The sequence below is a fragment of the Wolffia australiana genome, chromosome 15 (genome assembly GCF_029677425.1).
Source record: "Wolffia australiana isolate 7733 chromosome 15, ASM2967742v1".
NCBI classification, from domain to species: domain Eukaryota; kingdom Viridiplantae; phylum Streptophyta; class Magnoliopsida; order Alismatales; family Araceae; genus Wolffia; species Wolffia australiana.
The window spans coordinates 8,975,957-8,987,282 of NC_135849.1; positions in this window are offsets into that span (position 1 = coordinate 8,975,957).

Below are 11,326 nucleotides of genomic sequence, written 5' to 3' on the forward strand. Positions count from 1 at the left end.
TCTCAGCTTCCAGCAACTTTCTGAGCCTCTCCTCAGTCCACTCTGTGCTGATGAAGTCCTCACGTCTCAGGCCACCTTCCCGTGTTCAAGTGGATGTGATCTTTCTCCTGTTAGTGCACTTCCCTGAAAAGCAATATAATGACAATATCTTTGTTGACCTTAAGTCAACTTTTCTCCTAACACTAGTTCTCTCCTAAATTCTGTTTTTCCACTTTCAAGTCACAAACCGTGTATCAAATGTCGATCGATGTCAACTACCAATGGATATAATCAAATGCAGTCAAAATCTAAACTTATATCAACTGGTAATAGTTCTGCTCAATTGTGATAAGATAGTCCAATGAAATCAATTGATGTTTACTAATATCAGAAACATTCAAAGTAGACAATCAGATGAATCAATATTAAAGATCAATTGTCTTAACTCAAGTTAAATGTGATTTAACAAATATCAATTCAAATAAAGTAATTATAGTGAATCTGATCGAATGTGATTTAGAAATCTCAAATTAAATCAAACAATTTCACTGTGTAAATCCTGATCGAATGTGATTTAGGAAATATCAATTCAAATCAAATAGTTATATCAATTCTGATCCAATGTAGTTAGATGATATCAATTTAAATCAAACACTTGTATCAAATCTGATCAGTTATAACAAAGATATATCAATTCAAATCCAATCGGTATTTCAATTATGATCGAATATATATATGGGAGATATCAAATGTATTTGAATTTGCGAGTTAATGCATTCAAGAAATCGATTTAGATAGTTATTTAAATTTCATCCAATCTAAAATTCAAATTCAAGTTTACAAGATGAATGAATAATTTTCGAATTGAATTTCTTATATCTGAAGAAAACTGAATTTCAAGAACGTTACTTAAATTCAATTAGAATTAGGACGCCTAAAATATTCCAATATTTTGAAATTGAATTCAAAACTAATTTGAATTAATCAAAGAATTCAAATAGATTTAAAACTGTCAATATATTCAATAATCAAAAAGTCCAAGAAAGTTAGTTATATGATTTCAAATAATTGCAAACATCAAAATCGAATTGAATTTTATATCAATTGACAATGTAGTAAAAAGCGATTTAATGTTTAATCTTTATCGATCACGATTTCAATTAGATTTTATGTTTGATTTCACATAATCAAGAAACTGAAAACAACTTGTTATTTAGATTTCAGAAATCCAAGATCAAGATCAGTTTTTCAAATTATGAATGTTCAAATTTCGATTTTAGATTCTAACTTACGAAAGTCAATGAATTTAAAGAACCTTCAAATTAATTTCAAGAGAAATCAAGAAATTGGTATCTTGATTTCGAAAAATCAAGAAATTGGTATCAAGAACCTTCAACAAGATATGGAACAATCTAACCAGGATTTTCTTGAAGAATCAGTAATCACAAACATGCAGATGATGACGTCCACCAGTCTTGAATTTCCTCACCACCAACCAGAACTTTCAAGAACTTTCAGTTGAGAGAGAGAGAGATCACGATTTTTCAAGAGAAGAGAGAGAATGAGCACCAAAGGAATACCTTGGAAAAAAGACTACATTGGATATTTATAGCCTTCAACTGTTATTGGGCCCAATTTTCCTTGTCTTATTGGGCTTCTACCTTAATTATAAACTTATTATCCCTAATATACTCCATCACATATTTATCTAATAAATGTTTATATATTACTACTATATTCAACTACTTAATTAATTTCATTTAATATTTATTATATTAAATCATCAAAATCCTTTTCCTATCATTGTGGATGGACAGTTGTACTTTGACTATCGTTAATCAATTCCTAATCACAGGAGTCCAAGCACTCTTAGAAGAGATGCAGCAACAAGTCTACAAAGGTGACTTTGTGATCAAATCGCATAGCCCCCCTAAGTAAAAGAGGATACATATGATAACATCAAATTAAGTTAATAAAAGTGTGCATTATACTTAATTTTCTATTTATTTTTTATATTCACATATATTATCCACAATTTAGGGTCAAATAATACAATATTGAATTATTTCCTTAATATTTATTTTCTGTATTTTATCGCTTTATGAGAATACAAAACAAAATTTAGGGCGCTGGTATGTGAGTTCTAGATGCAAATGAGAGAAAAAGAGAAGCCCACAACATAAACTAGGACATAGAGGTAACCCAAGCTATGGACAAATTGAAAGAGATGCCTAATAAGTTAAAAAATATGTGTTTATATATCGTTATTTAAGGGTTTTCTGAACTTAATGAATAAAATTTATATACCCTTAGTGTTTAAGTAAGGGGTCGAACCCTAGGTAGGCGATTCGGAAAATTCACTTTTTATCAACGTAGGGTTTAGATTCCAATTTTGGTGAAGATGCTATCCTTTTAACCCAAAATGAAAATTATGCTTGAAGATGTATGCAACCTTATATTTTTAGCTCAAAACACATCAATTAACGGAGATTAATTTTCTGAATTCCTCTATCAATAAGCTTTGGATGTATGCTTAGCTAACAATTTTTAGTAAGAATCACTAAGTAATCTCTGAATTTTTAACTAATTAGACTTAGTGGAATTAATATGTTTTAGTAAATTCCAATGGAAATCGATAGTTAAATTGGCACGATTTAGTTGAAGCAATTTTAGTAAATTCAAATTGATTTATGAAATTATCTAGTACAATCTAATTCACTTCTCACGGATTTGGCATAATAGGAGGTTTGTTTTGATTCAATTTTTATTTTATCCTAATTACTTCAAAATTGTAGAAATGTCTTAAATTAGCAAATCGTGAATACGATTCTCGATTTGCTAATTTAAGAAATACGAGATGAAGTAGGATGATTTAAGGGATGAATATAGTTCAAAATTGTTAATTGCTACTATAGGACTACTAATTGAATTAAAAACTAGGTAAGATTTACGAATAATTATGATTAAAATTGGAATTTATCGGAAAACGACAAGCATGACCAAACTGAAAATTTGCTTAAATTGAATGTAAAATCTCGGGTAAAATCGAAGCAACAAGGGCCTAGAGATACCATGATTGATTTTGGGTCGATTGGAAAGAATCCCGCGCAACGAATGATTGAATTTTTACACAAATGGATGCTTCAATTTGGGGACGAATACGGAGCCGGATCTGCAAAATTCTGGTCTAATTCGAGCTCCGAATCGCTCTTGGATTCTTGAGACTTCAAGGGAGCTGGGCTGTCTTTCCTTGAGCTTCAAACCAAGAACACGCCATAAATTTTGTTTTCCCCTCTTTTATCGCTGTGGAATCGGAAGAACAGATTTTTCCAATTCTGTTAGATTTTTCATCCTTTGCGCGTTGCGCTGTATGCGACGCAACGCAATTGGGCCATTTGGCACCACGCGTGCATCACCCCTTGTACGCACAGCGCCATGTGCGCTCGTGCTTTGCACTAACTTGGCTTGCGTGAACCTGGCAATCTGCCATCTCATTGGTCCACGCAAGCTTAAGGTGACTTAACTCGCTGCGTGGCACGCAGCAAGTTAAGTCGCACGAGATTGGTCTGCGTAATGCTAGGTGTGATGCGCGATACGCACCGTGCTGTGCATGTGCTTGTCGCACACCGAAACGCCTAGCGCTGCTCTGATTGCCCCACGGATGCTGCGTGTGGTGTTACGTGCGTGTCGGGCACCGAAGACATCTACGGCTGTTCTAATTGGCTCTTGCTCTTCTTCATGTGCATTAAGCGCCCGATTAGCACGCAGACTGGCCCAATAAGGACCAGTTTAAATAAAAAGACATTTTAATTGAAAAACAACTGGAATAAATCGTAAAAAATGTCTATCAATGTGATAAAAGAGTTTTATTAATTTCCAAAATGCATTTTTATTTTTTAATTTATTTTTATTTATAGGGATGGTCAAATTAAACATTTAATTTCTTTTAAAATTTGTTCTTAAAACGTTTAAAATGAATACATTGACTTAATTATTTATCAAACGTATTATTTAACTTGAGATTCAAGGAAATTCATCTTTTTACCTAAATTAATGTTTTTAAGCATTAAAAGCCCAACAATATGATGAAATCAACAGTTTATCAGCTCTTATTTGCATGTTATCAATGCACACTACTTGTACAAGTATTTTGGAACCCATTTAATCTCTTTTAAGACTTGGGTCGATAAAGGCACAAATCATGGAACCAACCCTCATTTTGAATTTGGAATGTTTATTTGCTAATATGGGCCATCAGGAACATGGATACAAGTTGAAAATCAAGTCATCCTAGCCCTTGAAACCCATGGAGTCAAATCCAAAGGCAAGATATAACATACTTCTATCTAATATCCTTCCCTCTCTCTTCATTTCTCATCTTAGAGTTTTGTTCCCAACACTTTTTTGGTGGCCTAATGCATCATATTTGAGTGATAAATTATGTTTGTACAAGATTGGGGAGAGATAATTCAATTTTGATGCAAACATGGAGAAAAAGGCATTGCTCAGTGATAAACCAGAATTGGGGTTAAATAAGTCGTTTTAAGCACCAATATTTATAAATTTTCATTATTTAGAATAGGGTAAGTAAGGGTCATATCCAAAAGGAGCAGGAAATGAGAGAGTAATTTGCATTTGAAATATATTTTAAAATTATTATTTTTAGTGATTTATATTTTTTTGGATTTTTGTAGTTTCTAAATAGGAAAATCAATGAAATAAATGAAAACTAGTCAACAATATTTTTAAATAAATGAAATTCATATTTATTTTTTTAGAAAATTTAAAATAATAAATTCAATTTTTGTAAAAATTTTAGGGCAATATTGAAGAAAACCTTCAGCGGCAATTTGTGGGAGGCGGCGCTACGCCGAGTATGTAGCAGATTGAAAATGCTGTAACATTTGGTGTATGAAGATTTTTTCAGTTCTGTTTGATGCGTTGGAAAGCTTGAAGTTTAGGCTAACCTATGGAATTTTTACCTAGAAAAAATGGTGACAAGATTCAAATCAAATATTCAGGAGATCACACAAACCTTGTTGTCACTTCCCCCAAGGGCCAAGTGGTGCTCTTTTTCCAATAATCTTGATCACCCTTGAGCTCTCTCTCCCATACTCTTTTGTAAAAAGAATTGATCAAATAAATCTGATGCACTTGGCTTCCAAGAAAAAGTTGGGTGCATAAATCTAAGATGAAACACATAGAGAGGGTAGAAGAGAATGAATAGAAGTGCACTAACTCTCTCAGCCATTGGATTTAATCCGAAGGGATCGGAGAGCTAGGGTTTCTTGATCTCCAGCCTGGACCCACGTGCTCTTCTTCTCAGGTTACAAAATAGACCTTTCAAATTCAAATTGTGGGTTAGTTCCTCAATTCTTGCCTTTAGTTGACCTAGTCTTTAAGGAGGTTTGAATGGGGTTCTAGACTGGGCTTTTTGTGTATTCGGCCTCCTTTTATTATCTATTAGATTTCTACTTTCCTTACATTTGTATCTCAAATTCACCTTTTTATTTACCTAGGTCCTGTTTATCAAATAAAACTCCAAGAAGATGTGAGAAATTTACTTGACTCTTAAAAATCACATGACTCTAAAGAGTCAAGTGGGGTTAGTCTCAATATATATATTATATATATATATATAAATAAATCTAAGGTAAATAAATCATAAATTTCTCATTTTATCCGTAAAAGGTGAATGCTAGTGAAAATATAAAACTACGTGGTAAAAAATAAGTATAATTTACTGATCTAATATGACGTTATCGCTCAGACCAAGGGGAAAATGACAACAAGGTTTGTGCAATAATAAGTGAAGTCATAATTAGTAGAATAAGAATGAACATAAATATATTTGCACATGTATATATATGTTATTTAAGAATAGGGGGCATGGTGGAAGTATGAGAAAAGTTTTAGGAGGTGAATGAAATAGATGGAATGGATGGGTGGTAACAAGAAGATGACAATGTAAGTGAAATCAACTCACCTTAGATCCTTATATTCGATCAATATCAATGCATTTTTTTCTGGAGGAGATGTCATTCACTTGGGGATGAGACCATGTCAAGGCCTTTTTTTCTCCTTGGTTCATGAAGCAAGCCCACGTGTCTGCACATTTTAGGGCTTCACACAACTTTTACGGTGATTTTAATTGCCAAAACTGGTTTTACCTCCATGTGCACTGCTTTCAAATTGCATTTATTGAAGTTTAGTCATAGAATAGACTTGTAATTGGTCAATATTACAATTATTATTACATTTAGTTTGAAACACACATGTTCATGCACATTAAAAAAGAAAAAAAATACATTTCTAATCGGTTCATTATGGCATCATAATTTGTGATGTCATTACATCAATTTTTCATAATGATTAGCACAACTAATACTTGGGAAAAATAGACAATTCAGAATCATCTGAATAATCACATGATGACATGGGCAAGCATGATTAATTATATAAAATATATTTTTAATAAATAAAAAGCAATTAATTTTGATAAATTTTATTTTGACTTGAAAATTATAATATCTGAACCTAATGTCACAAAATTCAATGACATACTAAAAAATAGTCATTATAAGCATGATAACACACATATATGGTCATTTTATCACGTATAAAAAAATAAAATTACATATATTAATGCAGCATCCCAAAATGGAAGTATATTGAGAGGCTCCCCACTCATCACAATGAAATATATCGAACAGTTTTGTACCGAAAACAAATACAATACATTTATAGGCAAGAATATGGTGCTTGTCGATTTTTCACAAATTACATTCAAAAGGGGAAAGTGAAAGTAGGGAATTTACGGACCTAGGATGAGGCCACCATAAAATGATGTCTCTAATTAAATTCAGATTGATGTGAAATAGAGAGATTCTATATCTTGGTCAAAGAGAGAAGTTTGGTGGGTAGAAAATCCAGAACATGCTTAAAGATATTGTAATCTATTCTCAAATTCCAAACCAACCCATTCTCTATCCTCAAGTTCTGGGAGACGTACTGAAAAGGAAATAAGGTAACAAAGTAAAACAAAGTACATATGATGTCACTTACCAAAAGAACATTCACAAGAAAATTATAAGAGAAGAGAGTTTGACAAGGGTAAAAATGAGTTTACATTATCTTTGTTTTTTGTTATGAAAAAGCATGCACAACTAACGAGCATAAATTTTCAATCATTGAAACACACTAACACATAAAGAAAAATACTTAAATTGGCATTACAGAATAAAAAAAAAATCACAATGAGTTGGGGTTGAATCCACAAATAATTGGGAATTATCACGATGATTTTAGACATTGAGAGAAAATTCAAAAGTTCAAGGACAAAATGGGGTAGAATAATAAATATGAAGATGGATCTAGAGAAAAGACAAAATACGTTTTTCCAACGAGCCCAATATCGTGAAAATCAGCATAGACCAAAGGAAACATCTTTGAGAGAAAGTGATGCATGAGGAGAGAAAAATGTGATTAAACCCTGATTCTACCTAAAAACACTAAGACAAAACCTTAATAAGCATCAATATGATAAAAAATGTTTTACTAACATGAATGTTGATGGATAACAAGTGGCCGTCAAGCCAATCACACCACTATGTTTAGTTAAGTTCATTGAATAAAATATTTACATTCATTATCATTCCGGTGTGATGCTTAGAATGAAGTCCATGAATACGTGCTATGACATAATGAATTATGATGGGATCATAATATAGTGATCACTAGTCTTGAAACACATATTCTTAAAATTCCTATTCGATGGATAGTCAAAACAAACATCAAATTACCTGAATAGAATAACACTACTTGATCCTACTTATATGATAAGTATAACATAGATTGTTGCTATTAGTGTGGCGACACTAACGACAGATAGTGAGTGCCCTTCGGAGAAAGAGTTCATTGAGTTGCTCCATACGAATCCCTAAATGGTATTATACCTAAACGTCAATCATGTTGATTCATGTCACGGTTGTATAAGTGATCCACTGACTTGAGAAACACAGGACATCTCGTGAATGGACAACTGCATTTTGAGTATGACTTACGAGCCTCTAATCATGGGATTCAAACAAGTCATCACTCAGATGTAGTAAGAAGCTTACGGAGCTGATTGAGTGGTCAAGAGGGGATCATCCACATCTGTATAAATGGAGGTTGACTCAAGGAAGACAATGCAAAAAATCCCTGGCCAGGGTAGTGAGGATAATGGAGAAGGCGTTCTCCAATGATCCCTGTTACACATCAGTACTAATCGAATTACAGATTAGGGTTTGACGATAAACCATACCCTAAATCGTTCGAGAGTCTCGCATGGACGATGATTATACATATAATGAAACTGATGACGGTAAATGTTCCATGAGAGAGTTTAACACTACTGGATTTTGTCTAGAGCATGAGGTGTAGCTTGGCACCCCATGGGCTGGAAACTTAACCTATCAATTGGGTTAAATGGACCCTTATTTAATTAATCTTTATGTGGATATAATTAATTAATAAGGTTGGTCACTAATTCTTATTTGGCCACTAAAGTTATTAACTAGAATGACACATGGGCCTAGAGGGTCGCACGCATAAGGTCATAAGGACATTGGTGGATATATTTTACTTTTAGGGTTTTTGAGAAAAGCATTAAGTGAAATATAAAGAGGGAAAGGGCTCTCATTTCAAGCACCCAGGCCAGCCAGTTTTGAGAGCCTCTCCCTTTCTCCACTCTCTTCTCCACTCATCCAAGGAGAGTGTCTTCAAGGTGAGAAGATCTTCTAGATTTTCAAGAGTTGAAGAAGAAGACGTGGAGATCTAAGCGCCGAGTGATCGCGGGGATACTTATAGAGGCCGGACACGTGAACGGCTTCAGAATGATCTCAGAGCGACAAAGTCAAGGGTGGAACAAGTTCCCCAAAAGGTACATTCAATGTATGTTTTGAAGATCGATTATGAATCGATCAACACGCTTCCATATCCATGAAAACGTGTTTTCCATGGATGAACTAAGACATGTAACCCAACAAATGCAACAACGAATCAATCGTATTGATACTAGATTGACACTTTTGATTGGAAGTTCCATCGTCAAAGCTTCTTGTTCAAGGACCACATTCATTGATCAAAATCTATGCTCTCTTGGTTTGATCCACCCAAATCTAGGGGGTTTTACATGATAGAAATAGGAAGTGCCAGGGATCATGTGTCGTGTATATGGTTGAAGAACAAAAACACTTGTCCCAAAAAAAGAGATATGTTCAAATAAAATGAATAACAAGTTATTGATGATCACTAACATTTCTAGCTGTTGCAAAAAAGTTGATTTGTTTTTGTTGGTTTTATGTGGATCAGGTCCATCAGATCCAATCCCACAAGCACATGCCATTCTTTCAACAAACAGAATGACACCACACATCCCAACAAAAAGAAGTCAACTTTAGTCTCACATTGATAAGACTGATAACATATTAATTATATATTATATGCAATTTCATAACACAATGATATTCTCTTTCCACCAAACTGATGCCTTAGGCACATGACATGTGCCCTGGTTTCCACCTCAATGCCACTTAGTTGCATTTTGGGCTCCACTTGGGAATTTTAGGGGGCTATACGTGGCAGAGCCCATGCCACACCAACACATTTTGTGGGTGCCACCTACACCAGCATTTTTATTTGTATTTCCTTTATATTTTGTTGAAATTATTCAAAAATATAAATAATCATAATATAAATTCAAAAAGAAAACTTCAAAATACAATTTAAAATTCATAAAAATTTACATTTTACAAAATATTTTTAAGTGTTCACTGAATAAAAAATGTGACTAATATAAATATGCATTCATAGAATTTGAAAAAAGGTTATTCAGTTCAGGAATATATAATAAATACCGACCAGAATTTCATAGGTTTAAAAACATCATAAAACTATTATCACATACGAATGTGAATGACAAGCTTTCACAATGGTTATCACACTTTAATAGAACAAATATGAATCAACTCGCAAAATCAGAAATCTAGATTTACACATGTGTTTATAGAATATTTTCAGAAATCAAAATTAAGATGATATTCTAAAAAATAGATTCTCAAACATTGATTGCTTAACTTCAGCATCAATACCTATCCAATACAAATCTAATATCTAATAAATATTTAAATATTTGAGAATCTATTTTTTAGAATATCATCTTGAACTGAAACACTACATGAAGCTCTCTGTATTTTCCTATAATATTGATAAGAAGGCTTTGGAGAGTGGTGCAGAGATGATGATTCTATGATTTACATGGATGAGTTTGGTGGACAAGGAGATCAATGATAGACTGTCATGTTATTTTTTTGATTTCCATATCACTCCTAATGTAGGATATGCTCCTAAATTCAAACCTTGCTTCTGCCCCTGATCCTTGCACCTTTTATTTGAGAATCATTGCTATTAGAGAACAATGGTATTTCCTTACATCTAGGTTAATTACTGAGTTTGTGAACGTTTGATATAGTTTAATAAGTTAGATTAAAAAAATTTCTTTAAAGTTTTTAAATTACTTATTTGAATCCATTATTTTGAAAGATCTTAGCTTGGTGTATTTGACCCAGCCTAGACTTGGAGATTCTAAATTTTTTTTGGATTATATCATAATTAAAGGTATGATCTTCCACTTTGAATGGCACAGAAATTCTCAGTCTAGAAGAACATGATGAAGATGTTACTTTTAAAAAATCAAATCTAGGGTAAACATTACATCATTATTGATTTAATTTTAATGAGAAAAATTTTAAACCATTACTCACGAAAGAATTTTAGGTACTAGATGAGTAGGGGTTGTCTCCACAGGGAATGAAAAATAGGAATACAATAGGAATGCAAGGGGATTATGACTAGGAATGGAAAGAATGAGATGGCGATGAGATGTTATCCTTATGTTTTCTCTTTAAATGCTAATTTGAAAGTATGTGAGAGGAGACATAGTATGGGATATATGAAATCATGATGAGATGAAGATGATGAGAGGAGATGGTGATAATGACTAGGAATAGGATGAGTTGAAGAAAAATAAGAGGGAAGATGCAATTAGATCAAATTAAAGTGAAGAGAGAGTAGACTGGCGGAGTATGCAAAGCGTTGAGATATGGATTAGTGATGGTGAAACAAATAAGAATATGTGTGATACTAAAGGTGATAGTAGATGGAGTTGGAAAATATGAAATGGATATGGATATACCCAAGTGATTGTAGTGAAGATGTATCAATGTAAAGCAAGAGACTAACCTTAGAGTCCTATGTTGTGTCAGGTTCAAGTTGTTTTCCTAATGCATATTAGTCTCTCCCCACT